At 46.3% G+C, this 13,239-nt stretch overlaps 1 protein-coding gene across 3 annotated transcripts in view; it reads right to left on the bottom strand.

Annotated features, from left to right (window-relative positions):
* nrip1b (nuclear receptor interacting protein 1b) overlaps positions 1–13,239 on the bottom strand; it is a 51,098-nt gene that overhangs the window by 6,719 nt on the left and 31,140 nt on the right. Inside the window, exon 1 of one of the 3 annotated variants that reach the window (XM_083987143.1) lies at positions 1,932–2,336. The exons of 1 other annotated variant lie outside the window; for it this stretch is intronic. The gene's annotated coding sequence lies outside the window, so the exon portion shown is untranslated. Of the gene's footprint in view, positions 1–257; positions 2,337–13,239 lie in introns of those variants that run through there. One more of the 3 variants, XM_083987141.1, reaches the window with a different exon arrangement.

The following is a 13,239-nucleotide window of genomic DNA, read 5'->3' on the forward strand; positions in this document are numbered from 1 at the left end:
GAGAGGGAGGAGAGAGAGAAGAGGAGGGTTGGGTGGAGAAAAGAGGAGAAAAAAGGACAGACTGTGTGAGAGGCAGTGATTTGCAAAGCAATATATCACATTCATTTCGCCACCTTGTCTGCCATCTCTGTTACTTAGCAACATTTCAGATTGACTGCACACGGCTCCTTCTCCCTCTCTGCGCTCTCTCCCTCCGCGGCCACGACAAATGTAGATTAGGTTTGATTGGATCCAAATTGAAAATTCAAGACCACTACCTTGAAAACATTCAGGTCTTGAGCGGTAAAGCCCTTCACAGCGACGCCTTTCCAAAGTGAAGGGCCTCGTGAGAGCTGTGAATAATTTCTTATGCCGCTTGTCAGTTCAGCCCCCCCGCCCCCCAACCCCCCGGTCCCCCTCCATCCCACCTCCCCCACCCCTCCTTATGCAGTTGAACAGCGTCTTACACCATGCACACGCCTCTACACAGAGCACGGGCCGCCCACTCACACACACACACACACATCAGGTGGATCTTTAAGTATTTAAATCAGATTTCAACAATTACAGTACAAAGGCAGGGGGAGGGGAAGAGCTAACAGACGAGCTACACTTCACAGTTTTTGGGAGTAATTATTGATTTGTATCGGAAGCCTCTTATAGAATATATCAAAGGAAAAATCCAATACAAATCTATTATTGAAAAATAAACGTTTGCATATTCTATATTATTCTCTTATATTGTCATATATGACACACGGTGTTGAGGTCTGGGGAAATGTATAAAACAAAAATAGACCCTGTAATTCAACTTCAAAAAAGAGTAATTACAATAATTACACAAAGGGTGCTATTGTCAACCTACTAACCCACAATTTATAAGATTCTGTGCATTCAAATTCTCAGATATTGTGTTCTTTAAAACACTAGAAATAATTGTTAAAGTCTTCAGCCTCCTGGTTTGTACTCTTAAGTTACTTAAATTAAGAAAAGGAAATCATAATTTGAGAGAGTTATTGATTTTTGTGTTTCAGTTTTGGGAGTTAAAATATAGAATAAGTTCAGATGAGTTGAAGGTATGTAGTTCTCTGTTGTATTTTAAAATGTAAACTAATTATAAATTACAGCAATGATTCTTTTTGTCTTAATTTTGTACTTCTTATGTTCTAGGTGATCTAATCTGATGGAGTGTATAAAACTGGGCATATATAAGCCTTGGCCTTCAGCCTTTTCCCTTTTCAGTCAGTATGACATGTTTCTGTGTTAAATGTATAGATGTAATTATGTATGATGATATGTGCTGGCTAAACTGTCCATGCAGAATGGTTGACTTTGATGTTTGTGTTGTGTGACCGAAATAAAATATTTCATACATTCATCCATGTGTGTGCATTATTTGAGATATGTGTGTGTGTGTGTGTGTGTGTGTGTGTAGAGGGGTGGGGCTGCTTTAGGATCAGGTGCACCTGTCACACTGCAGCACTGTCGGGGCGGGGGCAGGGGTAGGGGGGGCAGCAGCACTGACACCAGGGTGAGCACTGTGCAGTGACAGTGTCAGTGGCTGTGCCCTGAGAGCCCTCTGCTGTGAACCCTGTCAGCGTGGTTTCCCTGGTTACAGGACACCTCCAGCCGTCCTGGCCGCGTCCCCATAAAGGTTAATTAATACAGAGCTTCCGCCGCGCCTCGCCCCGCCGCCCGCGTCCTCTGCTTGACGCCCACGTCCTCACCTTTCGCGTCCTCGGCGAGGACCGACACGGAGGTCACGTGGCAGGACAACGGCGCTTGATTATGATAAAAGGCCACGGTCTAAATATTTCACAGGGAGCGGGAGCAGGGGCCAAAAACAACAAGGCAGCAGGGCTTCTAATCAGCCCTGAAATCCACCCCCGTGGCCAAGGTCCACAGGTTGTCATGACAATGAGGGCAGCCCAGTGGACGGTTTTTAATGCCACCTTGAAAATGAGCCGGAATTAGACGCCGGAGTTGAATTCATCATCACCGAGCCGCTCCAGTCCAGTCCAGTCCAGCCAGCGAGCGAGCGGCACGCAGGCTGGTCCGCACCCAGAACCTCCAGCGGGACAGGGCGGGGCAGGGGCCATCCCATCCCATCGGCGTCCGTTACAGTTCAAGGCCATCTTTAAGCTGCTGACCTAAATCTGACAACAACAAAAGCCAACCTGGCCACACTGGGCCATCTGACGTCTGCTGTCATGCTAATCTTAGATGCCCCGGGATTAGGGCTATTTTTCCCTGCCGGCGTGCTTAACACAATTCTAATAGAACGGCCCGTAACAGCATTGATAAGCACGGTAAACATGTTTACCTGTAAGGCCGGGGAGGGAGGGGAGGGGAGGGTGGAGGTGTTAAAAGAGCAGCAGCAACATGGGGAGTTGAGTTGATGTCTGTGCTGCCGGCTAGCTGTTTAGGTTTCTACAGTTCACTGTCTCACGTTCAGTGTGAATGAAACACAAAACAAAAACACAAAGGGTGTATCATCAGGCTCTGGAGGGATGAGTCCTGTCCCACAGTGGAGATACTGTATGTTCTCTGTGACTCATACATGACCCCAACACCCTGTGATATGATACTGTCTCCATACTTGTGTCCTGATACAGTATTCTGATATTAAAAATTTTGCAATATTCACATTGAGATTTATTTGTGTGTTATTATTTGCAAATGAAAACTTTGGTGACATCAAATAAACTTCCTGGTCTGTTCAGACCCATACTTGGTGTCCATGTATCAATACAGTACTGCCATGCAGAGATAGATAGACAGATAGACTGACTTATATTTGTCATTGTTATAAAAACAACAACAACAACATATAACATGATACTATGCTGTATCCATTTCTACCCCGCCCGTAGACCTTAAAGTGGAACTAAGTCTGGTCTGTTCTCTTCTGTGTTGCTAACCCTCCTCTTGGCCATGTGCATTTGTTTTTAACGAAGCCAGCGGGAAATCAATCAATAGAGCAGTGGATAAAGTTATTCATCATATACTACGATGTTAGGACGTGTATATTTGTGTAGTCTTATCTGTCATCAACAAGAGATTACGGGTTACGGGGCGCATTACGTTTGTATCGTGGTGCCGCAGAGACGAGAGCTGGGACACCGGGTCGGAGGCTCTGATCTTACAAGGTTGGTTTCAGCCAAGAGACACTAGGTAGAGAGCCTCCATTCTCCCGGGGGGTCCATGTCTATGTTCCCACGGTTCTAAGATTTTTCTCAAAATTAGGCCCTATGTTCCCACTGGACTCTCTCTACCTATCTGGACTCTATCTATCTGGCCTGTCTAGCCTCTACCGGGTCTTTTTACTGAACTTAACCAACTATTTTCTTCATTGCCTAAACCCAACCAATGGTGGGACCAAAGGGCTGTGGGAACATAGGAATGACCCCCTCCCGGGAACAAGTTACAAGTCATTGATTTAACCAGCACTAGGACTAAACTGTTTAATTAAGGTACAAATGTAGTAGTTTGTAGACAGTTAAGGTGAAAATCCAGAATAGGTCCTCTTTAATATAAGTAGTAGTAGACCTTTATATGGAAAATGACTTCATACATCTGTTCACATTCATCTTATTGGGGGTGGCACCCGAAAGGTCTGACCTCCGCCCGCTCCTTCCCCCCCCACGGAGGGACACGGCAGCATCTACGAGCCGCTCTCTGGCTCCTGGGGTGATTATCCATTATGGTTGACAATGTCAGCCAATGACAGAGCAGCCCCTATAGCGTGTGGAGTGGGTGAGAGCTTCGTCTCTGTTGGACTCTTTGTCCATCTCCTGTACTTGGAGACACCAGGAGCAGGAGGTGGCTGCTCCCTCAGCTGCTCTCTCCACACACACACACACACACACACACACAGATTAGATCTCAAAGCCTGACCTTCATCTGCTCTGCTTGACCTCCACATCCCAACCCCTCCATCGCATCACGCGCGTGCATCTTTTAAAAAAGTGGTGACCTTCATTGTCAAGAATGGTAATCCATTTAAAATGTATGAGATCAAACAACACAATTAAAAAGGAGCCAAAGGAGCGGCAGTTAAAGTCAAGGTCATTCATAGCGCCGAAGCTTCGCCACTAGATGCAACAGCTGGTGTCCATGCAAAGCTCTGGGTGTTAATAAAAAGTGACAATGCTGCCCGAGTGGTGTGTATTACTAATGTCTGACACCAGCCTGGCAGATGTGTTCTCCCTGCATTTAAGGGGAGTCAAGGTTAAAGGAATTTAAAAAGGAGAGGCGATGCCTAAACACCATTATATCATGTAATCTGCAGCCCGGCCCCTGCTACACACACACATACACACACGCATACACATACTCGACAGGGCGGCTCGCTTACACACGCTGCCCGCGTGACCGCTATTTGTAAATTCAATATGCCCTGACATGATTAAATAAGACAAAACATAAGCTACCTGACGGAATGCGAGCGCTTTGCGGGCGGCGGGGCCTTCCTCCCCCGGCCAACCAACCGCCACAGGTACAACAAAAAATAAAGAAGAAGCTCCGGCTCACCTTGGGGGGGGGGGGGGGGGGGGGGGGGGGTAAAACACAAGAAGAACATAGGCAAGTTCCTGGTAAAGGGAGGGGGTCGGAACTTTTACAGGGACCGTCCTCTCAGCGGCGATGTGCAACAGTTTTGATCATCATGCTGTCATTTGAGGAATGGAGCGTTACACTGATGCTGCATTCACCTGCAGTCGGGCAGACGGCCGTCGCTAACAAACCAGATGTCATTTTAGTCACAGAAGTCGAGAGAAAGCCGTGGGTCAGGTAAACAATACCACATCGCCATGACAACATATTGTCACGTGTATTGTTTTGCCTCATGCTGACGGACCACTTGCAACGCTAGATAGGAGGAATTCCTACACAATGTCCCTTTAAGCCCCACCGGGAGTTTTTTGGGGCTGATCTGGGTTCCTTTTGGCCCCGTAAAATTACCCCGAAGTTCCTGCAGGGGAACCGTGCCTTATGGCATCAGGCGGGGCAGGAGGATAAGTCAATCAGGACAGAATAACACTGAAATGCAATACACACACCCACACAATGAGAACTAGGGCACTCTGACCCACTTCTTGGGATGCATTGACCAAACAAGTCATGCAAGTCATGCACACACACACACAGAGCCATGGATGTTCATAAAGGAGAAGTCAGAGCTCTTGTGTTAAGTAGTGCAGGTCGCTGCACTGAGTGCGAGCGAAAAGCTTAGATTTCACAACGGAATGGGACCGGGGCCTCGCTTAAGTTCTTGGCCCCGCGTTTGGCCTCGGACGAGGAGCGCGGGGGCGGGCGTCGACTTCATCTGCTCATCAGTACAAAGAGTTGTTGAGGTTAAGAGAGAGCAGAGAGGAACTCATGCACACACACACACACACACTGATGAGTCATCTGAGCTCCACGGCCCAGATGACTGGAAGAGGAGCCAGACCGGCCGCGCCACACCACGCAGAGCAACGCCGCTGATGGTATCACTCCGCCCGCCGCTTCATACATTCTGCGTGGATGTGAAGACGGTGCTGACAAAAAAAAATATGTTTATGCACGCACTAAATATTTGTGTACCGTTTGGACGACCCACCCAAGAGCCATTTCCTGAGGAGCTGAAAATTAGCGCATCAATTAAAGAGCGCACACACACACACAGTACACACACTCCTGCCATCAATCTATACCCGATTCATTTCTATCGGGGTTGGAGATAATCATCGTCCGTCCTGAACGCAGCTCATTTCCCTCCAGAAACAACACACATTTTCCATTTGTAAACACTGAGGCTGGGAATAGGAAGGAGTGATTGCCCCCGCAGCTGGCACGCCACGGGGCAGAGCGGGGCAGAGGGGGGCAGATCGGGGCAGAGCGGGGGCAGACATGCAGCCCAGACGTCTGAGGGAAAACAGGACACTCTGCAATCAACATCCAGTGTCTCACAGTCGGTCCTGTCCCTGAGAGCTGCTTAAAACCAGCTAAAAAAGCTCTGTCCTTTAATGAATCATTCCCATAATATCCTTGGCATCAGCACTGAGAAGGCAATCGCCATGAGTCAGCAGGACCTCTGCCTTTATTGGGTTAAAAGAGTATTGCTTTACTCAGAGCAGTCTGAAAAGGTTTGGAGCGGTGGAACGACTGACAGAGACCACGGCTCTCTTTCAAAATGTTTGGCACGGTACCATTAACCCTCCCAGGTCCCCAGACTGCTTTTTTATGTTTCAAAAAAATATAAAAAATTTGGCCAGATTGTGTATTTTGAGGTGCATTTTAATTTTCATGATATTTTTTTCCCTTCAAGTTTTTCATTATGCCATCTGTGTACCTTCGGTATGTTTCATGTGCTATTGACTCCCATTCAAAACGCATTTTTTTGAATACATTGACATCTTTGTATTGCAATTTCAGTTCTATTTTTATTTTTATATAATTCTGTGGTGTTTAAATCCCCTCAAAGGTTTACGTTTCACTGTTTTCATTGTTTTTTTAATGCACCTGCACAGAGGGCCATGCACGCTGGTACATGCATTCTTCAAGTAATCAAAACATCAGGTAGGCCTATTTTGCAAGATTTCAAAGGCTTCACCACTAAGTGACCCCAAATAAAAGCCTTTGTTTATGCAGGTGCAAGTGTTGACTGAAGTTCATTAAAAAAAAAAAACCCAGAGACTTTAATTGCTAAAAGTGGCGTTAAAGGGGCTAAAAATTCATGACAGTTCATTAATATTTTCTAGTTATGTATGGTGAGGACTGGGGCTAATAACGACATTCATTCAAAAAACTGGAAAAACATTGATTTGTTCAAAAAGTAACTGCATTACTACATTATAAAAGTAACTAATTACCAGAAAAAGTAACTTTCTTATAAAATGTTCGCCCTCCTATACCCCAACAGGCCATTTATCTGGAACTATCTTGTCGTGAAGCCCGTGCGGAGGAATACTGAGTGAGTTGGTTAGTTCCAGATAAACGGCTTTTTTCTGACCAGTTGATGGACTAAAAAAATGTATTTAACATATGAGTGTATTATTTTGTGACAGTTCTTCTTGAGTCAAGTAACGGTGCATTGTGGTTATTGTCAGTAACTGTTTTCATTACTCGTTACTAAAAAAGTAGCGCTGTTAGTGACACTGTGATTCTGTAACACTGTTTTTCCCATCACTGCTCTTTCATAACGCTCTGACCCACTTCCTGCTCTGTGTGTCAGGCGCTACAGCGGGCCGTCGGTCGCCGCAGCCTCAGCGTGGATGTTTTCTCCTTCCACATCAGAGAGAAGCTCAAAGTCAAAGTTCAAAGTTACACAATTAAAGGAATCTCTTAAATCAGTTAGATACATTTAACCCAATAAAGTATAAAACAATTATGTGCAACCTTTTTCGGAGAAAATCTCTCCGGCAGCAGCGGTCCAGCTGGCAGCGTGCGGCCGAGTACATGCCAATGAACAGGAGACTTCAATAAGATTAGTCCTACACCTGGCTCTGGAGCCTGACCCAGTAGTCACAGAGCAGGGGAGACGAGCTACGAGCCACGCAGACAGCTCGGCTCTAAAGTGGTCCTGACACGCTAATACACCCGGGTCAATCATCCCAGAGCAGGACCGGCAGTCAGGAACATATCTGCTTTATTATCCCCAACGCTTAAGCATATGGAGGCTGGTCCTGCTGAGACCGGCTGCAGGTGGCACCGGCTGCAGTCGACCGGGGCTGTGGGAGGAAGACGTCCAGAGCTGCTGCCGAGGACACACAGCTGTCTGAGGTCATGTTACAGGCCTGATGGGTCCTGTTCACAACACACATACACACACACACACAACTCAACACAACTTGTGTTTTGTATCTAAATTGTTAGTATTTCTTCGGGCTTTTTATGCCTTTATTTTGAAAGGGCAGCTGGAGAGAGACTGGGGCAATGACACGCAGCAAAGGGCCGCTGGTGGGATTGAACCTGATGGGTTGCTTGCTCTACCCAGTGAAGCTATACGACGCCACCTTATTAATTTTTTACTAAGGTATAGCCTAGATATTTTGGGGGGAAATTTTCACTTTTATTTTGAAAGGACAGACAATTAATCTATTGATTGCACAATAATCGATTATTAAATTATTAAATTAAACTATTTTGATAATCAAATAATCGGTTTGGGTACTGTAATTTTCGGACTATAGAGCGCACCTGAGTATAAGCCGCACCAGCTAAATTTTAAAAGAAAATACATATTTAATATAAGCCGCAGGTTTTCATGTTGTAACATGAGATATTTACACAGAAAGACAGTAGGGAACTGTGCAAGTCTCGCTTTTTTCCCCCGCTGTTCTGGTTACGCTCCTCTCGCCCATGTGCATTTGTTTACAACGAAGCCGGCGGAAAAATCAATAAATGGAGCGACCGGATAACGTTACATGACATATACGATGTTACCACGTGTGTGTTTGTGTAGTCTTAACAGTCATAAACAAAAGATTACGGGTTACGGAGCGCGTTTGTGTGCAGTGTGCAGAGATGAGAGCTGGGACACCGGGGCGGGGGAAAAAGTAGCGGCTTATAGTCAGGAAAGTATGGTAGTTTTTTAAAGAAAAAAAAAAGTCAAAATTCTCTGATTTCAGCTTCTTAAATATGAATATTTCTGGTTTCTTTGTTCCTTTATGACAATAAACTGAGTCTCTCTTTGGTTTGTGGACAAAACAAGACATTTGAGGACGTCGTCTGGTGGTTCGAGAAACACTGATTGAAATTTTTTGACATTTAACGTTTTATTATTAAACAAATCGATTAATCATTTAAATAATTGATAATGAAAATAATGGTTAGTTGCAGCTCTAATATATAATATTCCATATCCTTATAGTCAGACTGTGTCTCAGCCTGAAGGTGAAGGTGACACCAGCAGCTCCAGGTCTTTATCTCGTTGTGCACCATCATGTGTGTGACCTCCTGACCCACAGGAAGCTCCTGCTGCTCCACACACTCTCTTCAGCTGATAATTCACTCTCCCTCCACCGGTGTTAACACACAGTGGTCACACAGTGTACCTGCTGACTGCTGCAGGGTCCCTCCACACACACATACACACACACACAGAGAGGCAGAGGGAGGCCCGGTGTCTGAGCAGAGCTGCTCCCTCCTGATTTAGCTTTATTTTAAAAACATGCTAATGAGCCAAACTGAAGGGAAAACTCCTCAAAGGACGCTGGGAGGCTATAAATGGACCCGTGCTAACAGGTGTGTGCGGCTTCGGCTGTACTTTTAGCAGGTGTGTGTGGGTCAGCGGCGGGAGCCACATGATGGTGGTGAAATAACAACCCTGTTCTCCATTTAGACGGGATCCTGTTAAAACAGGTGGATTAGATCAGCCTGAGCTCAATCAGCGCTCAGTGGTCACATTCTGTTTTGGACGGCCGATCTGGGCCAGGCCCGTGGCCGCCGCCGCCGCCGCCGACCATTAACTACAGGACGCACGGAACTGACAAGTGTAATTGTGTGGCAGCCTGGGAAAACCCGTCGGAAGTCGCTGACGTTCGATTGTGGCAAATAGCCAAAATAGGTGGAAAAGTACTATTTCAACGATTTTTATATTTTGTGTGATTCTGGTACTTTGAACTCCCTACTACATCGTGGTGAATAAATATTTTAAGAAAACAAAACGGAAAGTACTTATTTTTATGTTTTTGTGGCTACGTTCGGTTTAGCATCGATGCTACGCTAGGGTTAGCGTCTGTTCCCGTACCACGTGATTACACGCACCCTATACAGTCCCTTCTTGTCATAGAGGCACCATTCAAGGACCCTCTGAAAGCAGAAAATCACACGATTCAGATACAGTTTACAGCTCATCTCTATCATAAACGGTTCAGAAGCTGTTTAATGTTTTGTAAAACACTCATCTTTAGAGGGTTAAAACAGCAATGTTCTAGTTAAAGCCATTTTTCTCACTTTTCAGTTTTTTGGTCATAATAGATTAAAATGCCCATAACTTTTGATCTGAAAGGGCTATCTCAGTTATTCAAACAGTTTTGAATGGCTGAAGACTTCTAGTTTATGGAAATATAAAAAAATGAAAATGTCAAAATCCCACCATGTGAAGGGTTTTCCCAGGCCACCACACAATTGGGCGGGAGTTTGAATTTCACAGAGGTGGACGGGAAAACACAGAAGATGAAGCTTCTTTCTTTAGATCCAGTGATGCTGTAGCCCCGCCTCCTGCATCATACCCAAATTATGTATGTTCAACAGGATGCACTGACTTTCCCTTTGAGGATTAATAATGAAGTCATTCTTATTAAATTAACAACAGTGAGACAAGAGGACGCAGCGATACTTGATAAGTTTACCGCTACGTTTATCCTGAGAATAAACTTTGTTGTATTGAAACATTAGATACAGAAAACCCTTTTGTAAGCGCTTCTGCATGTGTGTGAGATTTGTTACACAACATTGACTGAACAACATGTTGATGGCGAAGGAGGCAACTATCCTTAACAGGCTTTAATGAATCAGCTCAAGCAGCAACAACAACACAACAGGTCTGGTCACACTCTGCAGCTACCGGGGCATCGCCAGAGCTCAGCACAGGTTAGGGTTGTGCCGATTGGCGATCCAATCGTCTATCGGCGATTGGAAGGACGAGCGGCGATGTTTTGTTTTCTTGGCGATTTTACACACTCACATACTCGCTACTTTTTTATTGATCTAATGCGCAATCTGTTTGTTTTGTTTTAATGAAGCCGCTTGGCTTGCTGCTTCCAACAGATACTCTGTCATATGACAGTGTTTCACCAATCAAATGCAGCCACTGGCGACGTCCAATCAGACGGAGCCAGGTAGTCATATGACCGCACATAAAATCTCTGTGGTAAACAGGGTGGCCACTCCGCCTCAAATCTGAGGAAACACGTTTAGCTGGTGTTGTGGCAGTGACTAGGCTGCCGACGCCAGCCCTGTTACTGTATGTCACAGCCCGACGAGGTGTTCACTAAGACGTCCGGTGAATTACGTCCGCCATGAATAGATTTTTCGGCTTTCGGCAACGCAATAGCGTTCTGTTCATTGATCATAGCGCTCTTTCTCTGTTATTAGCCCTCACACACACAGAGAGAGAGAGAGAGAGAGAAGCGCGCATGCATGACAGCAGGGCACGGTAAAAGCGATACTCATACGCCGCCGCCGCCGCCCCCCCCCCCCCCGAACGAACACGTGGAACGGCGCCGCCGCCCCCCCCCCCCCCCCCCCCCCCCCCGGACCCCGGCGATAGATAGGTCTATCGGCGATCTCCAGGGAGGGCGATTGGGACGATCTGAGAATGTCAAAATCGCCCAACACTAGCACAGGTGTGTCTGATTACTGGATATGACACAACACAACACCTTAATCTGCATTAACGTTCTAAAAGAGATGCACAGCATCAACAACAACTTTTTGTGTCATTTATTTATAGACCTGAACTTGACACTGTTACTCTATTTTATCAATTACTTTACAGTTTGTTTGTTTTTTGTGCTTTTCCTTTGGCAAATAAAGTTGTCAGATTTGGCATTTGTTCATTTTTCCAGATCCATTTTCAACAGACATAAAAAAAATGTTTTGCCTTTTGCCACAATCCCTATAGTAGGTTCATTACATTTAATTGTTGGTGCAAGCTGGTTTTAGATCGGTGGGGCAGAGGCGCAGGCGCAGTACTTTTGCGTTTCCCTCATCATACTAAATAGACAATCCAACAACTCCAAAACGCTCTCGTGGACAGGTTGTGACCTGCACATTCACCACATTACAACACATGAAGCAAATACTCAGAACTACGTGCACTTTTGAAATTGCGCTGCCCAGCAGCCGTGTCTGGAATGTTGGAATAACGTTCTGTTATTATCTCATAGCGTGGTGAATGTGAAGGTCACAACTTGTCCACCAAAATGTTTTGGAGTTGTTGGATTGTGTATTTGATGAGTTTGATGAGGGAAATCCAGAAATACCATATGCCTCTGTAGTGTTAGCTGAGCAGCTTGCGTCTCTGTCCCGCCGATCGAAAAACGGCTTGCACAGACAATTAAAGTTAAAACCTAGCCCTAAAACTATAGGGATTATGGCAATGGGCGCATTTGCCAAAATGTTGAACTATCCCTTTAAACGGCAATTTAGTGGGCCTCTGTTTGAAACTGTCTAGAGTGTGCAGGGAGAGGAGAGGCTGTTCACAGACAGGTCTGAAGCCTGGACCCGATGTGGCCCGACCCGAAATAAGATTTTACACATTTTGTGTTTGCGTCAGCCAGAAAACTACTCCACTACCTGACAGACACGAGGCTGCGTTCAGGTTTGAATTCACCTGATCTCAGTGCTCAGGATCACAGTGGGACGTCGCCGTGTCCCCGTGTCCCCGTCCTCATCCCTAACTGTCAGTGTGTCTGTAGAGGAGCAGGGGGGCCGTGGCCTGTGCAGGAAACCACTGTGGTCTCCCTCTCAGTCGGCCATTGATTATGAAGTCAGAGGAGAGGGACAGAGAGACGAGGCCAGCAGCACCGGGCCGGACCCGGCTGCACCCGGCTGCCCGGCCTATCACTCCTCTGTAATGAAGGACGGAGGAAATATCCTCTGTAGTAAAAAACAAAGTGTTGTAGAGGAATGCACGCCGAGCCAAACACTAACACATGTGCGGTGCTGGCGTGGGCAGATGAGCTCTCTCACATACACACACACATCATGCTCTGTACCTTGTCATCTTTAGCTGTGGAGGCTGATACAGGTAAAGTGCAGTAATCAATTTGCTCCACTGGCAGGAGAGCTGCTGTAGAATACTAATCAGGCTTCCTCCTCCTCCTCCCTCCCCTCCCCTCCTCCTCCGCTCCTCTCCATCCCTCCATCCCTCCACTGCCGCCCCCGCTCTGCCTTTCTCCTTCCTCGTTCACCTTTCTCATGACTTGACCGCCCCCCCCTCTCCTCCTCCTCCTCCTCCTTCCTTCCCATTGCCCCAGACCTGACCAAATGCTGAAGAAGGGGCGGGCTGTCTTCTGCACAGATAACTGCTGCCACTAATCAAGCCTACGTGCACCCGGGTGTGGGATTAAAAGAGCTTGCACAGCTTGACTCAGGCACTGAATGGTGTTAGCGCGCACACACACACACACACACTTGCACACACACACGCAAGGTCAAAAACCTATAAGGAAGCCAACGGTGTCTCGTCCTAGAAACACACAGATCCACAGGCCTGAGACCAGCCAACGACACAACAAGGTCGAGTTTAAAAGCTGATATGTTAGGTGA

The sequence above is a fragment of the Trachurus trachurus genome (genome assembly GCF_905171665.1).
Source record: "Trachurus trachurus genome assembly, chromosome: 14".
Lineage (NCBI taxonomy): Eukaryota > Metazoa > Chordata > Actinopteri > Carangiformes > Carangidae > Trachurus > Trachurus trachurus.